The following is a 13,789-nucleotide window of genomic DNA, read 5'->3' on the forward strand; positions in this document are numbered from 1 at the left end:
AAAACATGAATCGTAATCTACGAAACATAATTAATACGAATCTGTAAATCAAACTCTAGTCTCAATATCTAAGACTCAACTCATCTCTCATTCTAATCTAGGGATCCCGATCTAATTTAGACTTCGGTATGCTGTATCGAGTGTCTACATTAAACGTCGATCTACATTTAAGCGCGTCGATACACCGTAAGTCTAGAGTCTTATCGGTTCTGAGAAAGACTCGGCTGTTCTGCCCTAGCTAGGCTGTTCTGCCCTAGACTCAATCTCTGGCTCTGCTATCAATCAATAGACTTAAAACATATCAATCTGATAATATGCAAATATCTATGCAATAAAGTAAAGTATGTGATTTAAGGAGACTCAAGTCAGATCTAACTCGAGTTTGCAATCCCGAATCAACATTTATTTATACCTTTGTCTTCCCGGTCTGACGAAGACGAAGTCTCGTATTCTGATCTGTCCATACCCAGTCTGGCAATGACAATCATATAAATACAACATCAGTATATAACTCGAATCAAAACCTGTTCTGATCAATACTCAAATCAGTATATAATCTGATCTATATCTGAACAAGGTACAATCTAATTAATATCAACGATATCACGTTACAATCAAAATCATTACTGAATCTGATCAATCTAATTCAACTGATGTTTAAACGGCATAACAACAAAGTCTCGATCCCCGTCAGTCTAAATATCACAGATATAATATCAGACTTCGTAATCAATAACCATACTAGTCATAATCTCAATAACAATACAAATCTGATATGAAATCTCAGTCAAATCAACTCTGAAAATCATAACAATTACATAAACAGTCTGTTCTTTAATCTGGCCTCAATTATACAATGTCTACTGTAGCAGAAACATCATATCTGATTCATATTCAATTCTGACAATATCATAAATTCAAATCTTGTCTAAACGTAACAAAACTTACGTCCAGATGAAGCCTGCGTTGATAGGAAGACAGTACTGAAGTCGGATTCAAAATCTAACGGACGGATTGAAATATAAAGGCGTAAGGATTTTCGAGGATTTCTAGTTCCTTCTCTTTTCTTTTTACTGAATTCTGAAGCAAACGTTCTATATATATATATATATATATATATATATATATATATATATATATATATATATATATATATATATATATTTGATATCCTGCATACCTACCGTGCACACCTTTGTGAGCACCAATGATGTGTCACTCACCCATTGGATGTGATGAAATATAGAAAAATTATGCATCCAATGGGTGAGTGACACCTCATTGGTGCTCACAAAGGTGTGCACGGTAGGTGTGCAGGATATCAAAATTGTATATATATATATATATATATATATATATATATATATATATATATATATATATATATCAAATTGCATGTTAATGAAACGTGGCTCGTTTTCCACAAAACTTCAGCGGCGCTCGAGCGGTAATAAATCACCGCTCGGGCGCGGGACCTTCTGTCCGAGCTTAGCTTGTTATCCAATGGCGCTCGGGCGGTAACATTCTACCGCTCGGGCGCCATACATTCTGCCCAAAACAAAATCTGGTGGTGCATTGGCGCTCGGGCGGTCTTTTTCTACCGCTCGAGCGCCGAAGGTTCTGTCCAAAATTCTTGGCTAACCATGCCACGACGCCCGGCCTCGCCATTTGAGTTCTTATAACCTCAATCATGTCAATAATCAACGTCTGATTATAATGATTAAATTTCGGGCATTACATTTCTCCCCCTCTTAGATCTGAGTTCGTCCTCGAACTCACAAACAATCAATTCAACTATATCAGAAGAAATGTATACAGAGTTTAAATTTAAACTCAGATTTCTAATTCCAGCCTGGAATAAGAATTCTCTAAGCTTAATGTCCTAATATTTCTTCAAATTCTTGTGACAAAATCAATCTCGCAGTACTGGCTATACAACATCCGTATAGACCAATCTACAACTCATCACATATCAGTACCATCTGTTGTTATCAAATCTGTTAATCCCAAGTCAAGGATATCATTCCCCTACCAACCGTCATCATCCGACGTTGGCATCTTAAATCTGTCAAATCTGATCTATATTCATTCTTTTCTGCCTTCTCTGCAAAAGAATTCTGTAGTATTCACTGTATAATATCTTGTCTGAATCTATCTCATTACCCATCTGATAATCTGATAGCTATAATTATAAAATAATTCACACAATGACAATATGTCATATCATCTAGTGCTAACATCCAGCATTACAGTTCTCTGGATATCTTCCAATATCTGGATAGTATACTCTGACTGTCTGTCAATCGGTGAATAATCTGCAAGATAACTTATGGTATGATCTGCCATAATTGCAAACTTAATCAAAATCACAATCTGATATAGTCTACTTCTACATTCTAGTCACTCTGACTATGCTCTGACATCAATCTGTGTCATTTGGTTCTGTTTGTATATCATCTTGTACAAACTAATAGATATAGATTGAACAATCTGTCAATCATAATCATATTATATCACAATCTGGAAAATATTATAATGATCTTATTACGAAATTCATCGACATATACTCCCCATGTCTAGTCAGAAATATACTAAGTCTGTAATAAATCTACTGTGGCATTCTGATCTTTCTGACCACTTTTCTGACATTTCTGACTTTCTGATCTTTCTGATATCGGTATCTGATCAGTCACTGATCACAATATCAACTGTATCAAAATCAATCTGTATACTAATTTTAGATATCGCATACTCTGAATACAATCTGTTTCAAGCAGGATTCATATCTGAATAATTTCTGTATACAATAATCACAGTTCTCAAAATAGTCGATACAATCTTCAGACGTTCAATTTACTCAATCAGATGCTACCACTATATCAAAATATCATAGATACAACGAGCATGAGATTATCAGAATATCTCTGAACATACTGAAACATACCAATGAGAAACATTAACTCAGAGGTAACTCCTGGTCGGTACTCTTCCACTGATCTTTCAATTCTTTCTGTATCATTCTATACATTCCATATCATTACGTACTGAATTCTAAGTAAATAAACAGTACCTGATCTTGATTCAATTCTGAAATCTATCTTTCTTATGTAAAGCAAATCTGCAATCTTATCTGAAAATTCATCAGTCAACTCGTATACCATTGGCAAATCTACAAATGCTAGGCTCGATTTCAGTACATCTACTGATTACATAAGGATACCATCTGTTCAGTTCTGTAATAATCGAGTCATATACAATCTGAGTATCACAAGAATTCTGAATCTAGAATTCTTACCGTGAAGTCTCTACTCATCAACCATATCTGGTCTGAATCTTATATTCTAGTTCTGTACTTGTTTAGCATATTAATATCAATAATGCAATCAAATCTGAAAACACAAGTACATCATCATCTAATTCAATCTCATTCTCATCTTACTGTAGTTTACAATATTTCACAGAAATCTCTGATATAAATCTTTCTTTCCTAACACAAGGAAATTAATACTACAGTACTACCAGACTCAACAGGTACAACATATCTCAATGAAATTCTTTCAAAAATACTCATAACCAATGCATTAGTATATATCAATACATATGCAACATATCATAGAGTAACAGTACCTGCCACTATATCATCAAGTGTCTCCTGAGGCTGTTCTTCGATCACCATATCCCGATGGTCCTGCTCCCTGAAATCTTCGGGAACCTCTCTGGGGACAAACTCTAGCAAAATGTCCCGGCTGTCTACAGATACGGCAACTACCAGTCACTCCCTGGCATTGCTCTGTGGAATGTCTTCCTCCGCAAGTTTTGCAATACACTCCAGTATAACTCGGACTCGAACCACTTGAGCTGGAGGAACCACTCCCCAACTTCTTGAATGACTTCTTTCGAGCTTTCAACAAATCTTGTTTTCCACTCGTGCTGCCACGATCAAATCGGAGAGGGGATTGCTGTGTCTGGGGTTGCTTCACACACAACCTCCCTAGCTGTCTAATCAGACTCGCCTCAGCTCTCTTCGCTCTACTCAAGATATCCGCAAAATGGTAAGGTCGCTGCATATTCATTAATGCAACTATCTCCGAGTTCAACCCTCTGATGAACTGATTCACTACAGCTTCATCATTCCCAGCCAAATGAGGAGAAAAACGTAGTAACGTAAAGAACTGAGCCAAATACTCATCAATACTTAAGTGCCCCTGTCTCAGATCTGAAAACTCTGCACTTTTATCTTGTCTGTAAGATACGGGGAAAAATCTTTGATCGAATTCAACCTTAAAAATTTTCCACGTAATCGGTGAACTACGCTGTTCCAGGAATTTCTTGGTTACTAACCACCATCTCTTTGCACTCTCTTGTAGCTGGTTCTCAATCAGTGTAATTCTACAATCATCGGTGAACCCAAGAAATTCAAATAGCATCTCTATTTCTTCAAGCCAATTCTCACAATCTACTGGCGTCTCAGTACCATTCAAAATCGGCGGTTGAAACGACTGAAACTTCTTCAATTATGTTTCTATCAAAATTTCTGACACACTCATCTGGCTAGTCGAAAGACTACCTCTCTCTGGAATTCTCCGAGGCGGTATATCTGATTACCAAACAGATTAGTACATAATCTATACAATCTGTCTCAGCCCTCCTATGATCATATACCTCTGATCCAGACTCAGTTCTGATTCAGGCTTAGTAATTACATGCTGCAATCAACTCAGATACAAACAACATGTAATAGGGAAAACAGTAAATCATGCTAGCACCCATAATGTAATTCAACATTATAATAAATCTCATGCTAGCAATCACATACAAGGAAGAAAATTCAATCTACCCCGCTCATTCTCTGCTATCTCAGTCTAAAAGATCTATCAACTCTGACTATCTCAATCTAAAGGATCTATCGCTCTGATACCACCTGTTGTGGGGACCCGGACGCTAATCATCTTCTTAATCATCTTTGGGGTTTTATTATCAATTAAGATAAACAGGGTCTAAAAATTTTTCTTTTTAACATGCAAGTACGGAAGGTAATGGCATCATTCTATTATACAAACCAGTATAATAAATACAATCTTGTGCAACATACACATTTAGTCTAAAAACTAAGGTTCAACTACTATGATCTAGTAATGAAACCTATCTACATCCAAGTCCGTGATCACCACTCTAATCCTGATCTCTCCTCATCTTCTGGACCCTGATCCTGCCCCACCTGTTGTCATGCACACATACAAAACAAGACAACAGCCGGATAACTCCGGTGAGATATAAATATCCCAGTATAAACAATGTAATCATGCAAGCATATAAAACATATATAAAAGCATGAATTATATCTTATCACATGTAGCATAATCAACAACATGTATCAATACAAGTCTGTAAATAAAACATGAATCGTAATCTACGAAACATAATTAATACGGATCTGTAAATCAAACTCTAGTCTCAATATCTAAGACTCAACTCATCTCTCATTCTAATCTAGGGATCCCGATCTAATTTAAACTTCGGTATGCTGTATCGAGTGTCTACATTAAACGTCGATCTACATTTAAGCGCGTCGATACACCGTAAGTCTAGAGTCTTATCGGTTCTGAGAAAGACTCGGTTGTTCTGCCCTAGCTAGGCTGTTCTGCCCTAGACTCAATCTCTGGCTCTGCTATCAATCAATAGACTTAAAACATATCAATCTGATAATATGCAAATATCTATGCAATAAAGTAAAGTATGTGATTTAGGGAGACTCAAGTCAGATCTAACTCGAGTTGTGCAATCCCGAATCAACATTTATTTATACCTTTGTCTTCCCGATCTGACGAAGACGAAGTCTCGTATTCTGATCTGTCCATACCCAGTCTGGCAATGACAATCATATAAATACAACATCAGTATATAACTCGAATCAAAACCTGTTCTGATCAATACTCAAATCAGTATATAATCTGATCTATATCTGAACAAGGTACAATCTAATTCATATCAACGATATCACGTTACAATCAAAATCATTACTGAATCTGATCAATCTAATTCAACTGATGTTTAAACGGCATAACAACACAGTCTCGATCCCCGTCAGTGTAAACATCACAGATATAATATCAGACTTCGTAATCAATAACCATACTACTCATAATCTCAATAACAATACAAATCTGATATGAAATCTCAGTCAAATCAACTCTGAAAATCATAACAATTACATAAACAGTATGTTCTTTAATCTGGCCTCAATTATACAATGTCTACTGTAGCAGAAACATCATATCTGATTCATATTCAATTCTGACAATATCATAATTCAAATCTTTCTAGTACAAACTACGTCCGATAGCATGTTGATAGGAAGACAGTACTGAAGTCGATTCAAAATCTAACGGACGTGAATATAAGGCTTCGGAGGATTTCTGTCCTCTCTTTCTTTTTACGTGAATTCTGAGCAACTTATATTATATAATATATATATATATATATATAATATATATATATTTATATATCTAAATATATAATATTATCATTATATAAAATTATCAAATGCAGTTAAGACTGGTCGTTTTCCACCTTCAGCGCGCTCGAGCGTAATAATCACCGCTCGGCCGGGACTTCGTCCGAGCTTACTTGTTTCACATGGTTGATTCTACCGTCGCGCCATACATTCTGCCCAAAACAAAATCTGGTTATTGACGCTGGGCTTCTTTTCTACGCTCGAGCGCCGAAGTTTCTTATTCTTGGCTACCTTTTACTACGACGCCTCGCATTTATTTTATAACCTCATCATTCAATAAAACGTCTGATTATAATGTTAAAGTCGGGCATTACAAGGTCAGTTTTCGGGTCAACTCGCAAAATGTTTTTTTACCCGACCACCCGAACACGAACTTGTCTAACCCGACTCAACCCGTCTAACCCGAATTTTATTTAATTTTTAAAAAAAATAATGATAAAAATCGAAAAAATAAAAAATAATAATAAATATAGAAAAAAAACTTTCAAATTTAAAATTTTCAGAAAGTGTCTCTGTTGAAAATCAACGTGAAATGTCAGGGGGAAAAAGTGTTTTTAAAAAAATTACATGGTACGTGTCTCTTTGGTATTTTGAAATGAAACTTTAGATAATTTTAAAAAAATTTAAATGTGAAATTATATTTCAAAAAAATTAAAGAGATTGGGACTAGCATTACCCGATATTTTCAAGGCACATATGGCTATTCCTACTTGCTTTCTTATTAAATTTTGAGTATGATACGGACTTTCTATTTTTGGCTCATAGACATTTCAATTCTCCAAAGTATATTGATTCCATTCAATTTTTAAACCTTAGTGCATGGTAATAGAAGTAATTTAATATAAAAAATTTAAGTAATATGTACCACAAACTGGTTCTTGTAAAAATACAAAATAAAACATAAATTATTTCAAGTGAAGAAAAAAAAACACCGTCTGCTATAATATACTGAGATATGTGAGTATATAGCTAACATTTCTAATAATATCCTCACAAGTTTCTCATTAAGAATGTGTAATGTTGTGATTGTGTGTAATAGAATTTTTAGTTGTCTATGTGTAGTATTAATTTTTCAACACAATAATTAGATAAATATTCAAAACACATAATGATAATAATAACATTTAATTCAAACACATAATAACAAAAGCTATTCAAAATGTCTTCAAACATAACAAAATAATTTTCAACTTTCAAATGACAATAATCAAGCTCCACTTCTGTCTTCTGACTTCTCCATTGTTCTACATTTGTTTGTAGAACTCAAACATTTAAATAACATTTAAAAAATTAAAATAGGAAGGGAGAAAGTTTTCAAAAAATATGAATTTATAAAATTTAACTTACTTTTCAATACTGGGTATCATAGCATTGTTAGAATCATCAAGTATCCGTTGCAGCATTGTTTGATCCAGCATCCTCATTTATGAATAAATTCATAATATTTTCAGTCAAATCATCCAACCTCACCTCAGTAGTTTCTACAAAAATAAAATATTAGTAAAACAGATAACTTTAAAATGAAAATAACAATAAGAATCACTAACATTTATGTCCAACTAAGCAATCTCTACAACAAACCAACGCCTCAACAACATCAGGCTTCATTGCACTACGATATTGGTCAAGTATCCTACCATCCGTGCTAAAAGCTGATTCAGAAGCAGCCGTAGAAATTGGAACACTCAAAATATCTCTGGCCATTTGTGCAAGTTCAGAATACCTAAATTGGTAAGATTTCCAAAATGCAAGAACATCACAATTTGAAGATCTGTCAATTTTCGGTTCATCCAAATAAATATCTAATTGACTCTTTTGAGCTCTATCATTTAATTATGTTCTTTGAAATGTGTCAAATTCATACATCATAAATTAAATGTATTGGTAACGAAAAGTTAAAAATAGTGACAAAAAACGAAAAATTATCATAAATACCTTCAAAACAGCCATGCATCCACGGTTTGAATTTAGAGGAAGAGAAGCATTATCATCAATGCCATTGTGAGAACTTGTAGATGTGTTGCTACTACTTGATTTAGAAGCAAGGCCTATATATTCCTCAAACAAAGAAACTAATTTAGACTTCATCAGACTTAATTCGTTACTTGTTGTAACAAAAATCAACAAACTGCATCTTGAACCTCGGATCAACTATCACAGCAATGGACAAAAAAATGTTATATTCTTTCCAGTACTTCTCAAATTTCTGAAACATCCGATTAGCCAGTGATCTCATGAAATCATCAGAGCTTTGCAAGGCTTGACTTAATGTCAATTGAACCGTAAACACGAGGAAAATAAAAGTTGGCAGTAGGATATTTCACCCCAGAAACAACAAAGTTGTTGTCTCATAGAAAACCTCAAGAAATTTGCATATTTTTTCAGCTTGAACCCACTCGTCAACAAATGGACAGTGAGTAAAATTAGTATCAATCAATTTCAAATGATTAAAAGCACGTCGATAATATATGGCACTAGAAAGCATCAAATACGTAGAATTCCATCTAGTAGGAACATCTTGCCTTAGTGATTTCTTAAGATCCAGCGAAGTTTGGGTAACAGATTCTACAAAATTTTTCTTTCTCACTTGAATGCCTTTTACATACTTTACACATTCACGAATCTTATCAACGGAATGATCAATTATTTTCAAACCTTCTTGGACAATTAAATTGAGAATGTGTGCACAACAACGAACATGTAAAAACTCGCAAACCATTCACTAATGAAAAATTTAAAATAAGATGATCCCTTAAAAGGCCAACAAACACATCATTTGCAGTGGCATTGTCCAACGTAATTGTGAAAACCTTTCTCTGAATTCCTTAAACATTGAATAAGCAATTGATTTTATCACACAATGCAATACCAAAGTGAGGTGGAGGCAAGTAAGAGAAGTTGATAATCCTTTTTTGCAAAACCAAATTAGAATCAATGAAATGCACTGTCAAACATACATAGCCATCAGTGGCAATAGAAGTCCACAAATCGGAAGTGAAACAAATTTTTCCAGGGCATGAACGCATTTCTTGAGCTAGTCTATTGTATTCATTTTTATGCACCTTGAGAATATCAGTCCTTGCTGTGTTTCTAGTGAAATGATTGACTTGAGGGTCCAAATATGTAAAAATTGATCTAATTGCCTCATATTCCACAAACTGAAACGGTAAATCATGTCTTACAATTGCTAATATTAGCAACTCTCTAAATCTTTCTTGGCTGAACTTTTGTGACCTTATGGCAAGACCTTTATCGCCTTGTTCTAACAAATCCTGAACAATATCATGAGTTCTCTGTCTAGGAAACTGTTTGAGAATATGGCGTTGGAGATTACCTGTCTCCATGCTACTGTCTGCTTTGTACGTAGTCCCACATGCTTTACATTTGCAACACTTTTCTTCTCCTTCTACTTCTGGAAGCATCCCAAAATATTGCCACCATTGTGATTTTAAAGGTCTCTTTTGTTTAACACTTCCAGAGGCCCGACCTTGCAAGTTAGTACCTGTTTCTTCATCAACATCTAAATCCAACACATGTACACCTTCCACACTATCCTCCTCGTGAACAAGACCAATAGGTTCTGAACTCATTCTATCAATTAAAAGGCATAACAATATTATTAGTTACAAGAAAAAAATTAACAATTCCTTCAAAACAAGTAACAACCTGAGAAAAATAAACAAAGCATTGTATAAAGATATTGATTGTTATTTGTTATGTAAATCTTTGAACAAATCTCAGCACGTACTTGAAATCATATTGGTCAACTTGAGATTGTCTTATTTGTGTTTATCAATTGTCATTGACTAATCCAACCAAAAGGAACTCCATAAACACCTATCTTTTCTTTCTTTCGGTGTAAAGGAAAGTTTTAAGTCATCAGACATCTTTTTTTGGACCAATATATTCAAGTCACATCATTCTTCTCCTTTTTTTCTCCTCCAGGAAAACCCATTTTCACAATAATGCATATTATATTACATCTGTTACAAATGGGTCAATCTTTTGATTTTATTTGTTTATTGTTTTTCTTCCAATTAATTTCAAAATATTTTCTAGCATACAAGTCTATGAAAGCAGATTTATATGACTTCTTGGAAAATTGAAATGATTTACGAAAATTGCTGCTCATAGAATCGAATAATTCAACAAGCAGTTACAAAGCATATGAATAGTAGAGAATCTTAAAGTCAACGGATCTAACATGATAAGCATACCTGTAATGAATGCTTTCTGCAATTGTCAACTCAATCCAGTCTTCCAGGGACCAATATTTCTCGCTGCTCTGCTTTTGCAGATGAAAAATAAGGCCACAACTACTACAAGTAAAAAAACAGTGCACAAAATTCCAAGCAGAAGCTTAAATGAAACAGATTAGCCGTGAAGGGTTTCACTTTGACTCTTGAGTGAGAAGCGGAGAAAGATACGTCTAGAGGCTGGACGAGATGAGAAATGAGAAGCCAACAAGGGTTAATCTTTAGATACATTAGAGAATTAATAGGTTGGACTTTATTTTAGTTTAGAAAGTGAGAAACTCTGGGCCTAGAAAATAGTTGTGTAAATTGTAAAACTTTTAAAAAAAAAAACCATGATGGGTCAGGTGAGTCGGGTGGGTCGGGTAGGGTCGGGTCACTGGGTGACTTGATATTTTTTTCAGGTTAATCCAAACCCACCCAGAAATTTTTTTTTACGGGTTTGCATTCGGGTCCGACCCGTTTTGACCCGAACCCGAAAATCATAAACCCAAATCCGATATTTTTCGTGTCGTCCCGTGTCGGGTTCATTTTTGACACCCCTAGAAGGGCTGACATGTTTGATCATTAGGGGTCATGTTACAACAGTTTTGAAGGTGTTTCGATGATAAGATCAGATCTGGAACATGTTATGGTAGGGGAGCAATCGATACCCATGTTTTTGGCTCGGTTTTGGAGAGTTCGGGTGGTTCACGTGTATTCGAGTGCATGGGGTTGAGGGCAACGACTAGGGGAGTTCAGTAAGGGTCGGTGTTGGTCTAGGAGAGATTGGTTCAAGCCTGATCCGAGCAGGTTGGGCGTGGGGTAGAGTTTGGCTTCGAAGTTGGTTTGGGGTTTTTGGTCACAGGAGGTGGCGCCATAGCGCTACTCATTTAGTGCCGCAGCACTTGAGCTTCGGCTCTTGTAGCATCACAGCGCTGGCACTTGGCGCCTAGCGCTAACCAAGCACCACAGCTCTACACAGCCAGCACCTAGGTGCTAGTCCTGTACTTGGGGGTTAGAGATTTTAGTAGGCATGCTTCGTATTGGGTGTTGATATGTCATTGTGTCCGAGGTTATTGAGAGCTTAATTGGGTCATACATGGTTCGATTAGGAGTCACTTAACTATAGTTAAGTTTCGGGTAGGTTCGGGTTAAAACCGGACTCCGGTCCAAGTTTTAATCGGATTATAGAGGTTAAAGTATGGGCTCGAGTTTACGTCTAAGAAATTATTACAAATATGTTTTTAAGGCGTTTGATAATTTTGATTGAGAATTGATCATTCTGCACCCGACATATGTTAGCAGCTCTGGCAGTGCCCTGACAACTGTTTATGTATATTTAAAATGTATATGTTGATTATGAACATGGATTTGTAGGTTAATGCTGGAAAACACGTTGCATGCTTGGTTTTAAAAAAATGTATGTATATGTATGAGTTTTACAAGTGATGAATATGATGTCATGTTTTTGAAGGAGGTGAGTTGGTTGTGACTAATACGAAAACGAACATGAACATGTAAGGCCAATGCTCAGTAGACGGGTACAATTGTCGCTGATGTCCCCTCCGTTGGGTACTGCGGTTACGTAAATGGATCCATCGAGTTAAACCTAACACGAAAGTCACAACTAATGATCTGAATTCAATAAAGGAAAATGAACAGGTATATGATGATATGATGGGAGATTATTTGAATATGTTTTTGTTATGTTTAAGTTCATGATTTGAAAGATCGTGAAACTTATTTTAATTTGCAGTACTTTTCACTGTTGCATGATATGTATATGTACTTATTATTGGGGTTCAGGTGTGTTGAGTTTTTAGACTCACTAGGTGCGATTGATGCAGGTGATCGTGAGAATGTGGTGATTGGAGGCGCTGAAGACTGAGTATACGCAGCTGGGGGTGCATTTGATAACCCGAGGACCTTACATTTCTTCTGCATATTATGATTAGGAGTCATGGGTTTTAAACAGTAGTTCAAAATATTATTGAATTTTTTTATGCTTTGGTGATTGTCAGATTTCTAGAGATGGTCATTTTTAAACAGTAACTCTTTGATGAAGTCACGTTTTAAAATTTTAATTAACTACAGTTATTTTTATTCAGTGATTGGATGACTTTTAAAATGCATGATTAACTTATTTATATGTTTATGAGTGTGTATTTTTTGTCATAGTTTCAAAAAAAATAGTAGTATTTAAGAGGTAAACGTCACAGTGTGTGTTTGGATCATACCAGGACTAAGACTAATATCTTTAATAAAGGGCTTCATAAATAATTAAGTGAAGATCAAGCCTCGTGTTAATTTCTCTTGAGTGTTTTTACTAAGCATGATAAAAGATATAATTATACCAATAATCATATTCCATTATGTATTTTTTATGGGACATATTAACACATAAAGATCATTCATATGTATCTAATTTAAAATTTAGATAATTTATCATATACGAAGGTGTGATAAACATTAATCATTTTTTTAACCAATATGCTTTACAATTAAATAAAAAAAATTAATACTCTTTGCTTCCAATTTTTTTTAATGAAAATAAGATGGATATTCATAATTTTATGATAGTATTAATTATCAAGTAAAAACTGATAACATTATATTACTAAAACTGTGAAAAATAATATTTAGTTTAACCGAACTGTGAAAAACATTATATAGTTTTGCTATGTGAAATATAATATTATTTTTAATTATTCAAGTGTTAATATACAATTAGAAATTTATGTTTTCATCTAAAACACTATAAGTAGTAGGCCTTATTATTTCGAAAATTCTCTCCTTGTCGAGAGCTTGGATATTTTCTCTCCTTGTCGAGAGCTTGGTGGATTAATTTCATTCTCTGTAGTGGTATGATTAATAAAGTCTCTTATGGCCGATTTATCTTTATCGGCTGAGGAGGACGAGGAATTGCTCATCGATCCAACTACCCTCGATTCACAGGGGGGTGCTTATGATTTGTGCTTGGTAGGGAGGTTTCTTACCGATCGAACAGTCCACTTCACATCTATGAAACATCGAATGGCAA

The 13,789-nt window shown here is 34.9% G+C and overlaps 1 long non-coding RNA gene across 1 annotated transcript; it reads right to left on the reverse strand.

Moving 5' to 3' along the window:
- Positions 1–8,443: 8,443 nt before the first annotated feature.
- On the reverse strand, positions 8,444–10,976 carry LOC140814911 (uncharacterized). Its single transcript, XR_012114204.1, has 3 exons — positions 10,732–10,976; positions 9,849–10,105; positions 8,444–8,562 (listed from the first exon to the last, which is right to left on the reverse strand). It is a non-coding gene; the product is annotated as an uncharacterized lncRNA (long non-coding RNA).
- Between the last annotated feature and the right edge of the window lie 2,813 nt (positions 10,977–13,789).

The sequence above is a fragment of the Primulina eburnea genome, chromosome 15, assembly GCF_022965805.1.
Source record: "Primulina eburnea isolate SZY01 chromosome 15, ASM2296580v1, whole genome shotgun sequence".
In the NCBI taxonomy this organism is placed as follows: Eukaryota; Viridiplantae; Streptophyta; class Magnoliopsida; order Lamiales; family Gesneriaceae; genus Primulina; species Primulina eburnea.